The following is an 18,296-nucleotide window of genomic DNA, read 5'->3' on the forward strand; positions in this document are numbered from 1 at the left end:
CCTTTGAGTTTCAGATTTCTAAAGTCCTTCGTCATTTAGAAAATAGTTAATGCTTCTGTTCTTCCAATCAAAATGCACAATCTCACTTTCCCACAGTGTAGTCCGCTGCCATTTCTTTGCCCACTGTCCGAGCCTTTCCAAGTCCTTCAGTAGCCTCCCCACTTCCTCAAAACCACCTGTCCCTCCACTTATCTTTGTATGAGCTGCTAACATAGCAACAATGCCCTCAGTTCCTCCGTCCAGATTACTAACATGTGACACAAATAACTGTGGTCACACTGATATAGCCTTATCTTACCAAGCATTTCCAAACACATTCCGCAATCTCACCCTTAATAATGGACTGTAAAACCTAACCAATGACCGAAGTCACCCGTCTTCTGCTTCCCTCCCTTTTTACTTTAGCCATTTTCCAGTTCACGGGGACCCTCCCTAACTCCAGTGATCTCTGAAAGATCACCATCAATGCCTCTACAATCTCGTCAGCTATCTCCTTCAGAATACTTAAGTATTTGGGGGTGGGGGTGGGGGTGGGGGAAGGAGGGCAAGGAAGGGAATAGCTGTTGTCCATCTGATCTGGGCGATTTATCCACCTTCAAACCATTCAGCTTCCCCAGCACTGTCCCCTTAGTGATGGCCACTACACAGACCTCTGCACCACCGCACCCCCCCCCCCCCCACCCCCCGACTCTCGAAGTTCTGTCACGCGGCTGGTGTCTTTCTATGCAAAGTAACTATTAGATTCCTTTGCCATTTCCTTGTTCCCCATTACTACTCCACCAGCTTCATTTTCCAGTCATCCGATATCCAATCCGGTCCCTCTCTGTGTTTAAAAAAAAAACTCTTGCAATATTATTTTACATCACTAGCTAGCTTACACTCATATTGCAACACCCCTCCTCCCTTAATTCTTTTTTAAGTTATCCTCTGCTGGCTTTTAAAGGCTTTCCAATCCTCTGGCTTGCCACTAATCTTCACTAGATTGTGCGCCTTTTCATTGATTTTATGCTGTCCCTGACTTCCATCAGGAGCCTTGTTTGACGTGTCTTTCCCTTAATGTTTCCTCTTCCTTGGAATAAATTTCTGCTGTGACTCCCAACTAACCCTCAGTTATCTTTACTCGATTGTAATACCATTACATCTAATTCCACCTTCTCCCTCTCAAACTGCAGGGTGAATTCTACCATCATGTTACACTCACTGTCCCCTGGGGGTTCCTTCACCAATCAAGTGTCTCTCTTTGGGGCAGCACAGCAGTCAGCACTACTGCCTCACAGCACCAAGGTCCCAGGTTCAATTCCAGCCTAAGGCAACTATGTGTGGAGTTTGCACATTCTCCCTGTGTCTCCAGGTGCTCCAGTTTCCTCCCACAGTCTAAAGTCAAGTGAATTGGCCATGCTAAATTGCCCATAGTGTTAGGTACATTAGTCAGACGGAAATTGGTCTGGGCGGGTCACTCTTCAGAGGATCGGTATGAACTTGTTGGGCCGAAGGGTTTGTTTCCACAATGTAGGGAACCTAATTTAATCATTATATGTCACCAAATCCAGAATTGCCTGTTCCCAGGTGGGCTGTCCTACAAACCACTCCAAAAAAATGGTAGACACCCCACAAATTCCTTTTCTTTGAATCCACTACCAATCTGATTTGTCCAGTCCACCTGCATATTGAAATCCCCTTGCTTATTGTAATAGTATTTTTCGTAGCTGCCTTTTCTATCTCCTGATTTATTTCCTGCCCTACATCCTGGAGAAAGTGAAGTCGGCAGATGCTGGAGATCAGAGTCAAGAGTGTGGTGCTGGAAAAGCACAGCAGGTCAGGCAGCATCTGAAGAACAGGAGAGTTGACATTTAGGGCATAAGCCCTTCATTAGAATGAAGAAGGGTTTATGCCTGAAAAGTCGATTCTCCTGCTCCTGAGATGCTGCCTGACCTGCTGTGCTTTTCCAGCACCTACATCCTGAATACTACTCTGAGGCCTGTACATAACACAGAGTCCTTTCTTGTGGTTCCTCAACTCTACTCATATCTTCTGACCCTATATTGCTTCTTGCAATCAATTTAATTTAATTTCTTACTAACAAGACAAACCCACTCCCATCCAACTGCCTTTCGATAAAAGGTTGTTCTTGGATATTTAGTTCCCACCTGTGATCCCCTTGCAGCCTCCTACCATAGAGTCATAGAGCTGTGCCTCATTGAATCAGATCCCCTCGGTCCAACCCGTCCATGCTGACCACATATTCCAACCGAATCTAGTCCCACTTGCCAGTATTTGGCCTATATCCCTCTAAACCTTTCCTATTCACATACCCATCCAGATGCCTTTTAAATGTTGTAGTTGTACCAGCCTCCACCACTTCCTCTGGCAGCTCGTTCCATACACGCATCACCCTCTGCATGAAAAAGTTGCCCCTTAAACCCTTCTCCACTCACCTTAAACCTATGCCCTCTAGTTCTAAACTTCCCTACTCTGGGGGAAAACACCTTGTCTATTTATCCTATCCATGCCCCTCAAGATTTTATAAATCTCTATAAGGTCACCTTGCAGCCTATGACGCTCCAGGGAAATTCAGCCTCTCCGTACAGCACAAACCCTCCAGCCCTGCCAACATCCTCGCAAATCTTTTACAGTTGAAACAGTTTCTCTTTATTTATTCCAACAGCATCCCACCCCACTCAAAATTCTGAATTACTATTCTGAACCTACTAAATCGCCCAACAGCCATCTTCCGTCTAAAATTAACAATGTTAATTTCTCCAAAATGTATCCTTCTCACCACTAGTTTCAATTTTTATTTGAAAGCTAGTTGAATGCAATATCAGGTAGTGCAAGTTTCATAGCTGATCCTCAAGTAGCACATGGCAAAACAGACAGAAGAAAATTTACTTTTTCAAAGATACAACACAAATATGAAACAGCCACAGAACTCAGCTTGGTTTATTTACCTGGTAAGTTCAGCCAGGAGAGTATTCTTTGTTTCAATACTAGTCCGCTCAATGCAGCTCTATAATCAGTAGTGCAGTTAGCACTCCATTTTACCTTTAACACTTCCTGTTCAGAAACACCAGAGATTAGAAACTGACAAGCTATTTCCTCTGTGTACATTTCACCAGGCTTGAGTTTCCAATAGAAAGACAGCAGATAGGAAGTTGGGGTCCTGATAATGTCGCAACTGCAAACCTTACTTTCAGATCATCAGAAAACGTGTGTAAAGTTGCAAAGAAATATCATAGATGTTAAGATTATAAAAAAAGCTAAACGTCAAATCACAGCAGTTTTGCATTCATTTTCGTCAAACTTGTTCGGCTTCAGTGATGTGCAGGTGCTTCCTGACAGTCAACACAAGCGAACGCATTAAAATATTTTTCAATCTTTTGTCCCTAAACAGCAGTACAATCACCACCATGACTAAACGGAGAATGGTTACATCAGAGCATGAGCTGTCCCCTTTACTCTAGATCTGACGTGATTTCATGGAAGTGATCTTGGCCATTAGATCGAGAGATGTTTTCCAGAGCATATCCCCACTCTATCTTTTTGGCCCTATTTGTCTGGGCTTTTATCCTTAACCTTCCCGGAAGACTTAATGGTGGCAAGGTGGGTCAAGAGTAACTAGTCATGATGCCCCAATCATGAAGGTTTTGAGGCAGGATTGTGGGTCAACATCAGAGCCCAGAGAAAGGGTCTGCATATGGCATTGTTCCTGCAGCTTGTGCTTCAGGGAGCCTCAGGCTAATGTAACACTACCAGTGGATTCAAAGGAGGTTGCTAACAAATGGCTGGAGAGCACTCGGTTCAGAGACAAAGTTCCAACAATCAAGATCCAATTGTCCTGAAGGGAGAGCACAATTCCCGGTGGCCTTTGACTTGGACAGCAATGATGCATTCTGGAGGGTTATAATTCTCCCTGAGCGGTGCTCACTCCAACAAAAATACAGATCCACTAGGGAACACCAGCACACAATATCCTCGTGAGGTCACAGACCAGGGCTCAGGAACATTCAAGCATTGGAAAGGCTTTTTTCTGGTTGCTCCAATCAAATCAGAGAGGGGGAGGATGAGGGCGCGAGTGGGCAAGTGCGAGAGGGAGAAACCTGTCAACAAAAGGAACATTCAACTAACTGGAAGCTCAGAAGACTTAATCGGAGGTAAGCATCTGGTTTCAAATGAATGTGGAATCTCTAGCTTAAAGCTGCATATGCTCAGGAACTATGATCTGGCTGAAGATGCAGTAGACATTATTTTAGTGATCACTGACAACTTAAATAAAGGATTGATATCTGAGATAGAGTGGTAACTGCACAACTAATATCTTGCGGATTTGTACATATGTAACAGAAGGCCATTCACTTTGATCTTACTAGCCTGTGTTTATGGTAAGGGTCTGTGTAGAAAGTGCATGTCAGTTACTTTAGAAACAAAAATTGTTTTTGAACTGATGATAGTTTAAAATTAGCACAAACTATATGCTGTCGCGGAATGTAATGTTTTCCTTGTGGGCTATAGATTTAAACTTAATGGAGGGGGATGATTATTGAAGATATTTGTTGAATTCTTCTAACTTTGATGATTCTGAGAGTCTCCAAATATCTGAGACGACAGCACAAATACTGAAGGCAAATGTCATCATGTGACTGCATCATCTAATAAATGATTTGGAATAAAAAAGGAAAGAAAATGGCCCTGATTAAAAACATAACTTTATGCCCAGTTTCCTGGCATCCACAGTATTTTGCTCTCCTATTATTATTTTCTACATTTGTAAGTATGGCTAGTTTTAATTTAAAAAGAAAATATTCACCAATCAGTTGCAAAATGTATTTTTCCTGATATCAAAGTCCAGTGGTGTGAATAAAAGTAGTACATTACTGCAGGTGAATGATTTGGTGCTAATTTACTGGAAGGTTTTTCATGTTAAAACTTGAAATGGAATCAGGAAGCATGCAACAATAGCATAGGTCCCTCTTAGTGCAAGATATTTTTATTTATATTTGGGAATATCATTGGTAGTGCTGGTTGTTAGGTTGTCTTTTGGATGTTGCTGCTGCCTGAATATTCAATGGGACCAGGTTCATAGGAGCAGAGATGGTTGTATTAAAACAAATGATCAAATTGCATGTAAGTATCTGACAAAGCTGTGGTTGTAAACTATATCACACTGAAAGAGCTTTTGATAGGCTTTATAAATAGTGGCATGGAGTACAAAAATCAAGATTTTTGTAAACAGCTCAATCCGTGACCATAATTCTCAATTCTGACAACGGAAGAATGTAAAGGAGAGTTAAAGATGTTTGAAAAGGATTAGAAGAATTCAACAAATTCCTCCAAAATCATTATCTTCAATTAACTTTAAAACTATAGCACATACATACAAAGAAATTGATAACCTTAAGTTAAAATGTGATCGGGAGAGTTGGTCAGCAAGGAGCCGAGAAACAGGAGGAGGACAAGAGCTCACAATCTCTCTCCCTAGCCCTGGTCAACAGGTCTTTTTCTCATCACTTAACATCACTGCATAGGAAGCTGTATCCTGCAAGTATGGTAGAATAAAAGCTGAACGGGGGAAGTGGGTGATGGGGGTGGCAGAAAAAAAAATCTAGGATGATTTGTGCCTAGGAGGACATCTATTTGGAGATAATCCAACTACTATTATGTCTCTCTGTTTGCACTTGTGTCTCTGCAGCTAAGTGTCTGCGTGGGTGTAAAGGTGGCAGGCTGTCTTTGTCTGTGTGTGTATAAAAGCTCTATACAAATGCCACCATTCATTCTTCCTTATAATAACTGAATTGAAACAGGGGGAAAAAAAACCTTCCTGAAAACAGAGAAATTTAAGATGCTCTTACAAAGTAAAAGGTTCCAACATGGAACTACTGTATAGCTTGAGATTTGGTATTCTTTCTATTCTTGTACATTAGAAATTAACTCAATTCTGTCCTCTGACTCTCTTTACAAAAGAAACAATTTCTCCCATTTACTGTCAGAACCTCAAAAAATGAGCACGCCTAGCAAATCTCCCTTATAAGGCCAACGGTTCAAACCTCTCTAGTTACACAATTAGTTTCAAGCTATCTTGAAACCTATTGTGTAATGACAAGTGAATAAAATAATTAAAATAGCTGTTTCTGATCCTCAAGCATCATCAAAACCAAACAGCAAGATTTAAATTTTAAAGGATGGAACTTAAAAACAAGTTAAATGTAATACAAAGTATATAAGCCAATCCACAATTGTAGGCTTTTATCTTCCTGCTGTGTCTGAAAACCCTAAATGAAAGTTCAATACACAAATATGCAGTTGGTAGGCTACATTGTCCAGGCAATTCTATGGTTGGTTAGAGGCAGTTACTTACAAATGTCCTGTACATCATGATATTACATAGAATCCCCAGTGTGGAAGCAGGCAATTTAGCCCATCAAGTCCACACTGACCATTCAGAGAGCATCCCACCCAGACCCTTCCCCTTACCTCTGTAACCCTGCACTTTCCAGGCTAACCAAGCAACATAGCACACTATGGGCAATTTAGCAAGGCCAATCCACCTAATCTGCACATCCTGGACCATGGGAAGAAACCAGAGCACCCGGAGGAAAGCCACACAGACACAGGAGAATGGCTGGCTGTGAGGAGTTTGCACAGTCACCTGAGGCATGAATTAAACCCAGGTCCTTGGCACTGTGAGGCAACAATGCTAACCACTGAGCCACTATGTCACCGTTATTGACATAACATGGGTATGACTTTTCCTTCCCCATTTAAATTGTAAGATGAAAAACATAGCAAAGAAAATAATTCAGACACTTTATCTTCTAAATCAATAATACTAGATTTTTAAAAATTGAATTTCCTTTGCATGATTAATTACAAGGAGTCCAAAGTTAGGGGTCCATAAATAACAATGTATTTGTAAGGCATCTTTACATAATGAAATGACTCAAGGTGCTCGAAAGACATGTTATAAAACAGCTACATACGGGCAGTACTGTGGCTCAGTGGTTAGCACTGCTGCCTCACAGCGCCAAGAGCCTGAGTTCAATTCCTGCCTCAGCTAACTGTGCAAACTCCACTCAGACAGACATTCTCCCCATGTTTGCATGGGTTTCCTCCCACAATCCAGAAGATGTGTGGGTTAGGAGAATTGGCCATGCTAAATTTCCCATATAGTGTTAGGTGCATTAGCTAGGGGTAAATATAGGGTGTGGGTTGGCGTGGACTTGTTGGGCCAAATGGCCTGTTCCCATACTGAAGGGAATCAAATAAGAGATATTCAATAAGGTGCTGAAAAACTCGGTGTAAGGAGTGTTATAAAGGCAGCAAGTCAGAGAAGTGTGGACACAGTCACCACTAAGGCTAGTACAGAATTCAAGAGAAATACTCTTTACTCACAGTGTGGTTAGAATGTGGAGTTCATGACTTCAAATACAGCTGAAACAAAACAGCCTAAGCACTGTAAAGAGAGGCTAGATACACATGAGAGACAAAAGGTATAAATGGATGGGCTGACCTGACTAGATGGATAGGGATGGAATGATGTGGATAATCAGCAAAACATATTTGTTGGGCTGAATGGCCTGCTTCTATTCTGCAACATGATGTAATTATAATTAACAGCAATTTTACAACTAACATCATCCGAGATGATGTAACTTATTCAAGTCACTTAGCTCATTAGGTAGCCATTTGAAGCTCTTTTCTCGGATCAGTAAGTGGTACAAGTGCTAAAAGCAAAAGCAGATGCGAGTCGCTGTAGACAGAAGTGTTTTTCCACCTCTGGGACTTACAGCAACCCAATCTGGAGAGATAAAGTCTCCATAAATGTCTCTCCAGGCTGGATTTTGTTTTATCAATTTTCACCATTATTCGTTTTCTATTAACTCCTAGTGGATGTGCTATTTCACCAATGCCCTACATTCTCCATTACTTGACCAAAGATATCTTTTGCTGAGAGTGAGTAGGGAACCCTACTCTAGACAGCACCAAGTCTCAGCCAGCTTGGGATGACAACATAAAGGCATTTCCAATTCATCCAGAGTTTGACAATGGAATTAGAAATATGTAAGGCAGGGGATATAAAGAAACAATTATAAACTAAATGTCTTCGATCACCAACACCAGGAGAAAGACCATAAGAGTCGGCAAGATCAAATATTTGCAATTATCTTCAGCCAAAAGTATCAATCCATCTTGACTTCCTTCTAATGTCCACAGCATCACTGATGCCAGCCTTCAGCCAAATTGATAAAGTGACCATAATTCGATAGACCATAGGGCTGCTCTCTCATTGGACAGAATGAGAGGGGGAGGGAGTGAGGGAGCAAGCAAGGGAGCAAGTGAAGGAGAGAGGGAGCAAGGCTGATGTTGGTTTAATCTGAGGGTCACCACACTTTAGGTGAGGAAAGAGGTTGAGAAGGATAGTCCTCCTTGGTAACCTCACTTAGTGTGCGAACTCAACCCATGCTATTGCCATCCCTCTGCATTGCAACAATCTAAATGAGTTAAAGTCTCTCCCTGCAAGCCGCAACGTGATATCAACAAAAAGCATGAAGGCATTCGATGCTGCAAAGGCTCTGGGTTCAAACGCTATTCCAGCAATAGAACTGAAGATGTGTTCCAGAATTAGCCACACCATAGCCAAACTATCCCAGTACATTGGCATCTAACTGGCAATTTGGACACAAAAAGCAGAGTAAATCCAGCCCATCTGTCTACTCTCAAACAATTAGGAAAATATGGAAGGGGTCATGAACTGTGCTGTCAAAGGACATGGAGTCAATAGTAACCTGCTCACTGACACTCCATTTAGGTTCTATCAGATGCATCAAGGAGCCCTCCAGAAACAGTGGAAAATACTGATTAGATTCATGCCTCGTACAAACAGTTGTGATTGGTGGATATCTCAGTCTAAGGACATCACTGCAGAAATTCTTGAAGGTACTGTCCCAGACCCAAATATCTCGGTTCATCAATTATCTTTCCAACATAATAAAGTCAGAATTTGAGACATTTGTTGTACAACATTCAGCACCATTCATGACTCCTCAGAAACAAAAGCAATCCAAATAAACATACAGCAAGGCCCTGAGAGCATTCAGGTAAAAACAAGGACTGCAGATGCTGGAAACCAGATTCTAGAGTAGAGTGGTACTGGAAAAGCACAGCAGTTCAGGCAGCATCCGAGAAGCAGTAAAGCAGTATTCATCAGGAATACGGCTTTTGCCCGAAACGTCGATTTTCCTGCTCCTTGGATGCTGCCTGAGCTGCTGTGCTTTTCCAGCACCACTCTACTCCAGAACCTGAGAGCATTCAGGCCTTGGCTTTCATGTGGCAAGTTACAGTCACCCCACACAAATGTCAAGTAATGACTATCCTCCACAGAGGATCTGACTATCTATCCTGGATTCTCAAAGGCAGACAAGCACCATAAATACTAAGGCTACAACAGCACGTCAGCGGTGAGGAATTCTGCAGCAAGTAGCTCACTTCCTGACTCTCCAAAGCCTATATACCATCCATAGGACAGAACACAGAAGAGTGCTGGAATACTCTCCACTTGGCTGGGGACAATCCTACGCTTAAGCTTTACATCATTCAAGACAAAGCAGCCTACTTTACTGACCACCCCATTTATCACCTTAAAACATGCACTGCCTTTACTATCTCCACACAGTGGCAGCAGTGTGTACCATAAACAGATGTACTGCAGCAACCTACCAAGATTTATTCAACAGCACATTCCAAACAATGACTGTGACCATCGAGAAAGAGCAAGGGCAGCAGATACATGGGAAAACCATCACCTACAAGTTCTCCTCCAGGCCACACACCATGCTGATTTGGAATGATATCACCATTCTTTCAGTGCCACTGGGTCAAAGTCCTTTAACTCTCTTTCTAACATCTCTGTGGATGTACCTCTGCCAGAAGGATTGCAGCATTTCTAAAAGAAAACTCTTCACCTCCTTCTCAAGGGAAGGATAAATGCTTGCCTAACCAGCAATGGCCACATCCATGAATTATTAAAATGCGATAGGCTGTGAATATGGTTTAAAACGGATATTTAAAATAGAAAAACTGCTGTAACAGTTCCCTTGTTTTAAACAACGGATCCACAAATGTGCAATGTACAAGAAGATTTAAGCTCCACCAACTTACATTACTGGAGTTGCAATGTTAATGTTGAAACTAGGTATCAAACAAATGAAACATTCCTTTCCCAAAATTGAAAAATTCACCTTAATCCAAATTTTAAAAAAAACAAACTTCTAAGAAGTGAGCTGTGACCCAAGATCTTGTAACTGAAGAGTCAACCATTGCACTCAAGGTTCAGAAAAAAAATCATATCGGACTCGGAAAATTAACTCGATTCCTCTCCCCAGACCCGAGGTTCACCAGCATTTTGTTTTTATTTCCGATCTCTACCATCCAGGGCATTTTGCTTTGGTTTCAATTAAGCATAACTGAAATTACAAGGTTCTTTCATGCAGGATTTTTCACATCTCTCAAAGTCATAAGGAACTAAAAAGTGGGAAAGAATTAGTACAGCAAGTGTAGATTTACCAATAAATACATCAGAATAATATTTATCTGCTTGCTTTTGTATTATCTTTTCTTCAGATTTAATGTTTAAGTCCAACATAATTGAAAACAAATTCTCAGCATCCTGTCTAAAAATTACCTTTCCAGCAAACAATCTGGTCAATAAGTACAGCATGGAAGAGACCATTGCAGTCACTGTCACTCATACTGGGAATTCGCCAACAAGATCAGAAAAAAGAACTCAATCCCCCCCAAACACAAGGACATCAGTGAAGGGTTCACAGTCTAAATTTCCTCAGGTAGCTCACTGTTCTCCATGCTGCACCCACTTTATCCTAGCACTGGCGTAAAGGGGCTTGTTCCCAGGACAGCAGAAATTATGAACTTATTTGAGGAGGGTAGAGCTGCAAGTTCCTTTCCATTGGAAAGTTTGCAATCTGCCCGATTTCCCTCAGAGTAACGCTGCTTCACTCAGCCCAAGAGTCACCAGCGGGGGGCCTGTGTATTCCACCATTTCATGACACAGCAATTCTCAACTGAAAATGTGTTGCTGGTTAAAGCACAGCAGGTCAGGCAGCATCCAAGGAATAGGAAATTCGACGTTTCGGGCATAAGCCCTTCATCAGGAAACGTCGAATTTCCTGTTCCTTGGATGCTGCCTGACCTGCTGTGCTTTAACCAGCAACACATTTTCAGCTCTGATCTCCAGCATCTGCAGACCTCATTTTTTACCCTACAGCAATTCTCAATGAAGGAAAATAAAATGGAGTGGCCTCAGTAGTTATCCTGAAAAATAATATATCTAGGATTATAAAATAGCATCAATGTCTTTGAGAGGAAAGGGAATAGAAGGTAGTCTGATAAGATGTGATGTAGTCAAGTGGCACATAACGCTGACATAGATTTATCCAAAAGGTCTGATTCCATGCTGTAAATTCTGTATTCTTACAGATATGTAAAATTAAGCACTCAGATCTCCCTATTTATTTTTCTCCTTTATAACATTTCAGATCACCAGACTGTGAACAGGCTGATGGATGTGAATGCGTGCTCAAATCCTTAGCTCAGGCAGTTGATGTAATGCATGTCTTTGTTTCATCTGAGACTTACAAAAACATTATCTAATTGGCAAAGCTGACCCATATTCCTGTTTCCTCTAAAATACTTGGAAACATTCTCACTGACTGATGGCCAGTTAAACCAATGAGTCATTTTTCCTCCAGTGTTGCAGTGAACATTAAAAATTTTAAAACAATTTTCTCCCCCAAAAGCTGTTGGCTCTCATTAGTTGTGAAGTGGCTAAGAGATTTTCTTTTTGCAGTTAAAAAAAATCCTAGAACTGAAAGTGAAATTATTCAAATTGTCATTTCTTACACTGTCACCTCTCCCTCATTTTGTCTCCTCCTCTAAACGTTCGAGTTCATGCTGGGCCAGTAGCCCTTTGACCAAACTTTCTTACCGAGCACAACCACCCGATGAAGGAGCGTCGCTCCAAAAGCTAGTGTGCTTCCAATTAAACCTGTTGGATATAACCTGGTCTTGTGTGATTTTCAAAACTTAGCGAGCCTAGATATTGAGTGCCACCAGCTACTGAAACTTGGGTGGGGCATCAGAACCAAGTTCAAGCTCCCTCTCACCTGATGGTTTCATAGCAGGGGAGGTCACTACAGACACTACCTGACCGATCTTTAAAGCCGTCAACCCAAATTACAAATCAAAAATACCCAAACGGCTGTCCCAATGGAGGCTTGTCAACTCAGAACAGGCCAGTGATAAAGCAGAGTGCTTCCTATTTTTTTTCAGAAGTTGAATATTTACAAGCTAAAATCAATCAGTTTTGAAAATGTCCATACTGAAAGGGCCTACAGTTCCCTCATGTTCCACTGCACCCCTGCAAAGCTTTTTTTTCCCACAATGCAGACACCTAATAAAGTCATACATCACAGAAACAGACCCTTCAGTCCAACTCATCTATGCCAACCCAGTTGCCCAGACTAAACTAGTTCCACTTGCCTGCATTTGGATCATATCCCTCTAAAACCTTCCTATTCGTGTACCTTTCCAAATGTCTTTTAAAAGTTGTAACTGTACCTGCATCTACCACTTCCTCTGGCACTTCATTCGACACATGAACCACCCTCTGAAAAAAGGTTGGTCCTTCCTATTTGGAATTTCTCCTCTCAGCTCAAACTTATGCTCCCTCATTTTGAACTGCCCCCCCCTAAGGAAAATACCTCTGATATTCACGTTTTCTATGCCCTCATGATTTTATAAACTCTGTAAAGGTCACCGCTCAACCTCTGACAATCCTGTGAAAAAAGTCCCAGCTTCTCCTCATAACTTATCCCTCCAGTCCTGGCAACATCCTGGTATATCTTTTCTAAATCGTCTCCAATTTAATAATATCACTCCGAGAGCAAGGGCAACCAATATTGTACACAGTACTCCAAAACAAATGGCCTCACCAATATCTTGCTCAATTGTAATATAATGTCCCAAATCCTATACTCAATGGTCTGACCAATGAAGGCAAGTGTGCCTAGCACCTTCTTAGCCACTCTGTCTAGCAGCCCGGTTGTCCTTCTCTGCACTCTTTTCAGTGCTTAAATGCCTCACTCATGTCTCAATACTAAAACTGGACATTGAAGTGATCTGAGGTAAAAACAATGACTGCAGATGCTGGAAACCAGATTCTGAATTAGTGGTGCTGGAAGAGCACAGCAGTTCAGGCAGCATCCGAGGAGCAGCAAAATCGACGTTTTGGGTAAAAGCCCTTCATCAGTAATACAGGCAGAGAGCCTGAAGGGTGGAGAGATAAGTGAGAGGAGGATGGGGGTGAGGAGAAAGTAGCATGGCAGAGGAAATGACCTGTGAGTTGCAGCAGGAGAGGAACTCCCTGAGGTTCTTGTAGAGAGAGGAGGAAAACTTCTTCAAGGCAGGTATCCTTGCAAGAGGATTCTCGCAATTGAAGTGATCGGAGCAGATCACAGACTTCGAAAGCATGACTTCAGGAGCAGGTTCACTGTTCATACAACGAGAATCAATTCTCCAAACTCCTAAATTGAAAACTGGTTTCTGGCTGGGGTTTGCAGAGCTCACCTCACAGCATGGATAAGTCTAACGTACAGAACATAAAGGGGCCATTTGGCCCACCAGAAACCTACTCAACACAAACCTCTTTCCAAACTTGTTTATCAATCTATCAGCATAACAAAACAAGATGAATGCTGGCTGGCCTTATCTCGTGGACCAGTTTCAAGGGGGAAGGGATTGGAGAGCTATTTCCCAATGACACACCACTTAGAGATCTCTGTTCCTCTACCAATCCCTTCATTACTCCATTCAGCAGAAAAATGTTGAGTCCACTTCTGATTTTTGATTGCTTTCCGTTCTGACTCAGCTAAACTCCAGTGAGGAAAGGCTACAGCTGGATTGCTGACTCCTCCCCTCCCCGTCCAAATTTACAAAGAATAGCAGTCAGCAGCCGCAGAAGTGACAGGATCACTAACTTGACCATTCCTATAACCAATTGCATCAGAAAGCAAAGAGAAAGCCAGCTAGACAATTGGCTCCCTGGTTAACAGCATTTTCAGAGAAACCTTTATTAAAGCATACCCTGAAGGCAACTGAAGAGAATAAATTACATTTTAAAAAAAATTAGGTCCTTATCATGCGGCAACTTTGCTCATTAAATTGTTCAACATGAAGGATTTGATTAAATACAATGCCCTACAGCTCACTCCCCCATTATCCTCACAATACATACCAATCCAATCACTCCAGCCAAAACGGCAACAATTCTGATCAGGTACTAACTGGCCACACCAGATCAACTGAGGTTTCTTATTCAGTAAAGACCTGTTCGACCAGTAGATCAACTGAACTGATTGTTAAATTGTCCATCAGCAGCCAACAGACGCTTTACGTATGTCTACTCTTCACTTTGGTATTCACTCTTCCTGTATTATTCTCACAGTGATGTTTTCCCCCTATTAAGTTTACAAAGGAACACTGTCTCACCTTGACTGTCCAGCTCTGCCTACACCTACTTATCTAAACACACACACAGAGTCAGATTCTCTACAAGTTAATCATCCTGTCACATCTAAAGGTTAACCTTAGAAATGCCATCAAGACTAACAGGCTAACAACTTACAAATTCAACAGGTTCCTCTCTCAACAGTCTGTTTCAATAATTCAGTGAAAATGACGACTGCAGATGCTGGAGATTAGAGATGAGAGGGTGTTGCTGGAAAAGCACAGCAGTTCAGGCAGCATCCGAGGAGCAGGAGAGTCGACGTTTCGGGCACAAACCGTTCATCAGGAGTGGCCCCCTTTCAGAGAACCTGCACAGGTGTGATGTCTCAACTGGCTGGCCTCCTCCTGTGCTCTTCAACCCTCCCAGATCCTTGCTTGGCTGCTAAGTCCTGGCTCAGTCAGCTCTTCCTGGACGAGTGAGATTGCCAGGAGAGAGATCGGTCCCTTTACCCCACCTCGAGTTTTAGTAAATTGCCAAGGTGACTCTGGGGGTGCCAGCATGGAGTGTTTGCATGCCAGCTGGAAGCTCCTTGGCACTAAGGGCATCACATGATACCCTCTGTTTTGGTACAGCTGACTTTAGGTTTGTAATTTGTTTATTTTCTTTTTAAAAACCCTTTATTTTGGTGTGGAAATACATCACAATGCCATAATTTCAGACAAGGAGGTTTAGGCAATCTGTGATGGTATCACTTGTGGATGTCCATGGAACTGGGCATACATGGACAAATCAGAACACCCAGCCGTGCCTCCCTCCCATGTATCTCACCACCCCCTCAGCTTACAGCCTCCTTCCTGATGAAAGGCTTTTGCCGAAAACCTTGTGCTTTTCCAGTGCCACACATTTTGACTCTGACTCTCCCATCATCTGCAGTCCTCACTTTCTCCTCTTTGAAAGAGCAGCCAATTTATCACAATCTTTTTGCTCTTTCCCCAGAGCCTTGCAAAGTGCTGTGAGAGTCACAGAACTACTACAGCACAAAAAAAAGAGGTCTCTTGGCCAATCAGGTCTGTACCTGCTTTCAAAGTGAGATTTCAGCGAGTGCGATCTCTCACCTGCTCCCTGTAACTCTTGTATATTGTTCCTGCTTGAATAAAAAAAAAATCTAATTCCCTTTTCAAAGTTTCAATTGAGCACGAGTTATTTCCTGCACAGAATTCAGACTGTTGCAAGTTTCGAAACATAGGCTTGCTTGACAGTTTTGCTGTTTTGAGATTCAGCCTTTGACATTATAGAGATTGAAATCCAGGTGTTCATAGGAGACCGATGTTTACATGAGCATTTATAAAAGCTACAGGAAAGACTCATTTGTACCAGTGAAGATGGTGGGATAAAGGACTCTTAAATTGGCTAAAACTCAAACAAACATTTTTATGCTGTGTTAGGTGCATAATTTACCACAAAAGTAACCCATCGAAAGCAAAGGGGTCCATGTTTGATGTTCCATCTTTACAAACTGAAACAAAGAAGGGGCGTGGTGGTGAAATAGTAATGATACTGAACTAGTAATCTGCTATAAGTTCATGAAATATGAATCTCATCATGGCAGATAGAGAAACCGGAATTCAATAAAAAAAGAGCTAGCCTAACGATGACCCTGTAATCACTGATGATTATTGTAAAAATCCATCTGGCATAAATAATGCTGTTTTCAGAAAGAAATATGCCAATCCTTAACAATAGACAATAGGTGCAGGAGTAGGCCATTCAGCCCTTCGAGCCAGCACCGCCTTTCAATATGATCATGGCTGATCATTCCTAATCAGTATCCGCTCCCTGCCTTATCTCCATAACCCTTGACTCCACTATCTTTGAGAGCTCTATCCAACTCTTTCTTAAATGAATCCAGAGACTGGGCCTCCACTATCCTCTGGGGCAGAGCATTCTACACAGCCACAACTCTCTGGGTGAAGAAGTTTCTCCTCATCTCTGTCCTAAATGGTCTGCCCCGTATTTTTAAGCTGTGTCCTCTGGTTCGGCACTCACCCATCAGCGGAAACATGTTTCCTGCTGCCAGAGTGTCCAATCCCTTCATAATCTTATACGTCTCAATCAGATCCCCTCTCAGTCTTCTAAACTCAAGGGTATACAAGCCCAGTCGTTTCAGTCTTTCAGTGTAAGATAATCCCTCCATTCCAGGAATTGACCTCGTGAACCCCACTGCACTCCCTCAATAGCCAGAATGTCTTTCCTCAAATTTGGCGACCAGAACTGCACACAGTACTCCAGGTGTGGTCTCACCAGGGCCCTGTACAGCTGCAGAAGCACCTCTTTGCTTCAGTCTTGCCTTCATATGACTCCAGAGCCACAGCAATGTAGCTGACACTTAACTGTCCTCTGAAATGGCCTTGCAAGCCAGTTTGAGGGCAATTAGAAATAGGCATTAAATGCTGTCTGTGCCAACAATGCCAACATCTCATGAAAGAATTTAAAATTGAACCTCACTGTTCCTGATTTAAAGTGAAGACTATAGGAGTTACCTCTTTCTAATCACCATCTATACAGATGAAACAGTCAGAGGTCAATGGGATGGCCTGCATGGCCGAATAGCCCTAACACGTGAAATAGTACACAGAGTGAGGTAAGTGAGCTCTCCGAATGAGTTGTCAAACATCAACACTCCAGAGAGATGGAAATGTAGAAAGAACTTAACGAGGTATTCGAACTGTCACACGAAATAATTAATGATTTATGATTAAACCTGAAACCCCTCATGATTAACATCACACTTCATATAAATTGTTTGATATAATTGTTAAGTGTTTTAAAAACACAGCAAGTTACTAAAGACTTTCTGTACAAAAGCGAGATCATACTACTGTTAGCTTTAAAGCTCAGAATTATTGTCCCATTGCATCAGATATACACTACATTTAATTAAAATGTTAAGCTGTCTCTCTCAGACACACACTCACACTCTCTCGCTCACGTAAAATGAAAGCTCCAACACGCTTACCTCTCTTGAGGTCCACTGCCGATATGATCTGAGCTAAGGCGGAATCAGAGCTGGGTTTAATCACGTTTCAGTTAAAGAGGAGTTAACAGGCAGGGAGAGCAAGCAACAGGCTGCAGTCCTCGATTCCAGCACACGACAACGGGTGACAGTTCTCCACTAGGACCCGACCAGCACCCACCCCGGCAGAGGAACCGACCGCCACAGACTTACAGGAGTTAGGCAGAAGTAGTGAGTAGGAAGGAGGGAGGGAACCCCGCTTCCACTGGGCGGAGTTAGACAGGACTGAGCCCCGGCTGCCTGGTCAGGGTGGGCTTGCACCAGGGACAGTGTTGGATAAAGACATGGGGCAGAGAGTAGCGCCAGGAGATGGAGCAGAGACTGCATTAATCGCCGAAGCAGCAGTGAGCCAGTAGGTGGGGTGAGTTACTCACCAGTGCATTGAGTCAGGAGGCGGAGTGAATTATTCCCCAGGGCGTTCAACCTTCAGATTGGAAGGCGGATCCACTTGTCTCCACACACGGAGCTGATCAATGAAACGAGTTCGTCACCAATACATGCTACAAAAGGATGAGATGGAAATAGCCACTAACAGATCACAATGATAAAAACACTGCATTAGACTCATTGGGATGGGGAAGGGGGAGCTGTGCACAGCATCTTGAGCCAATGGATGTGTTTTGTTACTCATCCATGGGGACTGCCATCTGTAAATTGTTCAAATGTTCATTAGTCCATTGCTTAAAAAGTGCTGGACAGCAATCTCAT

General features: G+C 42.5%; 1 protein-coding gene across 3 annotated transcripts in view; it reads right to left on the reverse strand.

The window, feature by feature from the left end:
• The window catches only part of LOC132822986 (protein phosphatase 1 regulatory inhibitor subunit 16B-like), a 204,161-nt gene extending 186,247 nt beyond the window's left edge, over positions 1-17,914 (reverse strand). The window contains exon 1 of one of the 3 annotated variants that reach the window (XM_060836487.1): positions 17,532-17,914. The gene's annotated coding sequence lies outside the window, so the exon portion shown is untranslated. Of the gene's footprint in view, positions 1-14,692; positions 15,014-17,531 lie in introns of those variants that run through there. The other 2 variants (XM_060836489.1, XM_060836488.1) reach the window with 2 other exon arrangements.
• Between the last annotated feature and the right edge of the window lie 382 nt (positions 17,915-18,296).

This window comes from Hemiscyllium ocellatum, chromosome 15 (assembly GCF_020745735.1).
Source record: "Hemiscyllium ocellatum isolate sHemOce1 chromosome 15, sHemOce1.pat.X.cur, whole genome shotgun sequence".
Lineage (NCBI taxonomy): Eukaryota > Metazoa > Chordata > Chondrichthyes > Orectolobiformes > Hemiscylliidae > Hemiscyllium > Hemiscyllium ocellatum.